Genomic DNA, 3,895 nt, shown 5'->3' with positions numbered 1-3,895 from the left:
TGCTTATTCCACTGAGCCATCTCCCCTTCCCCTGGGTCTTTGATTTGTAAAGCTGAGTCTGATCATCTGCAAGCATCTCTGACCTGGCAGGACATTCTCCATGCGAGCGTTCAGGTCAGCAAGGCAAGGGCTTCACTGCGTGGGAAGCACTTTGAAGACAACAAGGAATATTCTATTTCTGTAGCTTTTCTGATATTCACAGTAATGCCATTAGCTGTTGTCTACTGATAGCAAAAAAGGATGCTTTTTGCAATGTAATTAGATGTTCAATAGTGCAACAAGGAATTGCCTTCTGATAAGGGGTCATGTGTAGTACTCATTTACAGTTCAACATATAGTTACACAGATTTTTAAATATAATCAGGAGTAAAGACTTCGGTGGATGGGAGTGTTTAATGCATTCTGTATTTTGCATAGTGATTTCAGCCTAATTCTTAGTATTGTTTTGCCCTTTGAGCCAGTACATTTTGTGCATGATTTTTGTAATCTGTGTTAAAAATCTGCCTTGTCAACATTGCAGCTCTGACTTACACTTGTTATCCAAATAAATATTTAAGTTTTTAATTGCTCTTGTAAAAACTTTTCGTATAATTTGAGAAGACAGAGTTTTGCCTAAAGTGCAATTTGTTGAGGGAAACTAGGATTTTGGTTTTATAAAACTTTTAAGTCTTTCCTGGGACCTATATTTTCTTGAAATAAATTTTGTAGTTCTAGAATAAATAACTGATCTAAAAGGTGTTATCTTTGTTACATAGAAAACAGAAACTTCCTTTTATTTTATCCTACTAAGCAGAGATTCGCATCGCTAAGCTCAAAGGCACTGAATCCTCAAGTGACTGTCTTCATAGAAAAGCACGGAGTCCCTGCAGTTTCAGAATGCTTCCTGCTTATCAGCACCAGAGTCACACAAAACCCACTCATCCTCGACATAGGAAACACCACTGGGAAGATGATGCTCCCTGGAGCGAGAGTTCCTAGCAGGCACTCCTCCATGAGTCACGTGCTGCCGGGACTGGGGACCCAATCTAGAGGGTAGCACAGAGAGGCCACCACAGAACTGTCACGAGTTGGACATTTTAAAGGAATTTATACAAATATTGATTCTCAAAATCCACACAACAGTAATCTACAAAATATAACGTGCTGAAAATCTCTGAATAAGAGCAAAGCAAGCAAGCAAAAAAATGCAAGTTCAGCCTAAATAAGAAAGGTGTGTCACAGATGCAGTAACTATGGAGTAGTCTGTTTATAATGCTGTTTTCCCTGATGCCGTATGAATTTGAGACCCACTCCATACTGTATTTTTACTTCATTCTTTCTCTGTATACATTTATATTCAAGATTTCTAATTAGAATAAGGGGAATGAATAGGAGCTGTTCTTCTTAAATTCATTTTTATTCCATTTCTCTTGCACAAAATGTACTGTAAACATTTGAATACTTTTTAATATACAAAGCTTGTAATCATCTTTTCAAAAATCACACACTAAATTTCTACAGTTTCAATTGTCTCCAAGTTGTAAAGATTTGCTTTACAATAAATATTATTTAGTGTTAATTAATAAATATTAATTCCTTAAACAACATTCTAACACTTGAACATACTATGTCAAAATGTAAATTCACTGCCACTTGAGACTTCAGACTTCTCACCACAGGTCCCAACTAAGACTCTGCTAGTCTGTAACTCTCCTCTTACTCCTAACCCTAGGTTACTTCTCTTCTGGTTAGGTTCATATTCTCAATTTTTTTCTGATAATTTTATTGAGAAACAAATAGCAATGAGACAGTTTTAAACCAAATTGGTAGGACAGTTTCAATAATTAACACATTGCATACATTTTTCCTAGTGATTAATTGCTGAACAAGATGTGGACATGATACCCTATTTACAAACACTATTAGAACAAATCCCTCTATTCATTAAGAGAATATAACTATATATCTATCCTAACCATTTTGAATACACAGATGCAAAATAGACATTCATCTGTATCCCCTTTTTTGTTAAGTTCCGCTATTTGAATATTATAGGTGTGTTAACTGAGCAAAATAGTCTAAAATATTTGATAATAGTATTGGGTCTTCTGCTTGACTGGCAATGTCAGAAATTGTTGACCTGAGTCCCCTACAGCTCAACATAACAGCATGGCTTTACTTCTTATACTTCGTTATTATAGTTTTCTGCTGGGTGGTTAAGACCAAGGTAAAGCAGGACTTATGCAACAAGAGTTGTAGCTTTTGGGTCTGATAAGATCAGTGAAATCCCCTCAGAAGTTATCCAGAGATCCTGTACCTCAGATTGTACATCCTTGTCAGTGTCAGCCATGTGGATGAGTCATGACCATTGCTTGTCCAATGTGCTCTCTGTGAAAGCCCAAGAGAATATTTTTTCTCCATGTGACTCTCCCTAGGCACACTCTACATCATTGATCACTTTCTTCCTTGGTGCCATAATCTCTTTGATCAGAAGATTAAGGACATTACTGAGTTATGTGATGTTACAGTACAAGTTCTCCTATGTCCTGAGTCTTAATTGACCTTGGAAGACTAAGGCCAAAATGTTGCCTTTCCTTGCAGCCCTCCTTTTTCTCTAATTTTGGTCTGCAAACTTAGGTTGTTAACCCTCCAGAAGACAAGTTTATTGTTATTACCATACAACCTATGCGGTTAAGCTTAACCTCATTATCTTTCTGCATATGAAACATCTTAGGCATAACATGGAACAGGGATTTTTCATCAAGTATTGATATGTTGAACTTTAAGTCCCTACAGAATATGATGAAAAAAAATTTTTTAAAAATAGGCATAAAGAGTTATATAATTCTTATGTTTACACATAAGTCCAAAATTCTAATGATATACAACCTTGAATCAGGACAGTCCTGAACCATTCCTTTTCCAGTCTCCTGTCTTCATTCACCACCCCCTTACTTTTGAACAATCATCTACCTGGCATAATATGACAAGCAGCCTGTATTCAAAAGGCCAGAATGACAGGCACTCCAAGCATGAACCTACTATTACAAATTGCCATATTTTGTGCAGTTGCCTAGTTCACAGGTATCAGTATATATAGTTAGTCAGGGTGAGAATCTTTCCAATTAACTGCTAGAATCAAAAATCTTCTGAAAATTCTCAGGATCATTGCCTTGCCCATCTTCTACATATAACTATGGCGTGTCACTGTCTTATTTCCTAGCTCTTCTCCTTTCCCCCTCTTAATTAGTTAGTGCTCTAGTTCTTGCTTTCCTTTTACTTATATTATGCCTTTCTATTTATATTTTTTCTTTTGAGTTTTTACGCTAAGGTAACTATACAATATTTACACATGTGTGTCTGGTTTATTTCACCTATGAGTATATCTTCAAGTGGCTTAGATCTGGTAACAGACAAGGATGCCCTCTATCACCACTCCTATTCAATATAGTTCTGGAATCATTAGCTACAACCATTAGATAAGAGAAAGAAATAAAAGGAATAAGACTAGGTAAAAAAGAATTTAAATCATCTTTATTTGCAGATGACATGATACTTTACTTGGAAGACCCAAAAATCTCCACCAAGAAGCTACTAGAATTAATACAGAAATTCAGTAGTGTAGCAGGTTATAAAGTCAATAGCATTCCTCTACACAGACAACAAACACACTGAGAGGGAAATTATAGGAACAATATCTTTTACAGTAGCACCTTGGAGAATGAAATACCTTGGAATTCATCTTACTAAAGAAGTCAAAGATCTTTTCTAGGAAAATTATAGCACTCTGAAAAAAGAGATTGTAGAAGATTTCAGAAAATGGAAAGATATTCCATCCTCCTGGATAGGAAGAACTAACATTGTGAAGATGGTCATACTCCAAAAATTGCTATACAGATTTAATGCAATCCCTATC

This window comes from Octodon degus, unplaced genomic scaffold, assembly GCF_000260255.1.
Source record: "Octodon degus isolate 3935 unplaced genomic scaffold, OctDeg1.0 scaffold00025, whole genome shotgun sequence".
Classification (NCBI taxonomy): domain Eukaryota; kingdom Metazoa; phylum Chordata; class Mammalia; order Rodentia; family Octodontidae; genus Octodon; species Octodon degus.
This window is presented reverse-complemented; position numbering follows the sequence as displayed.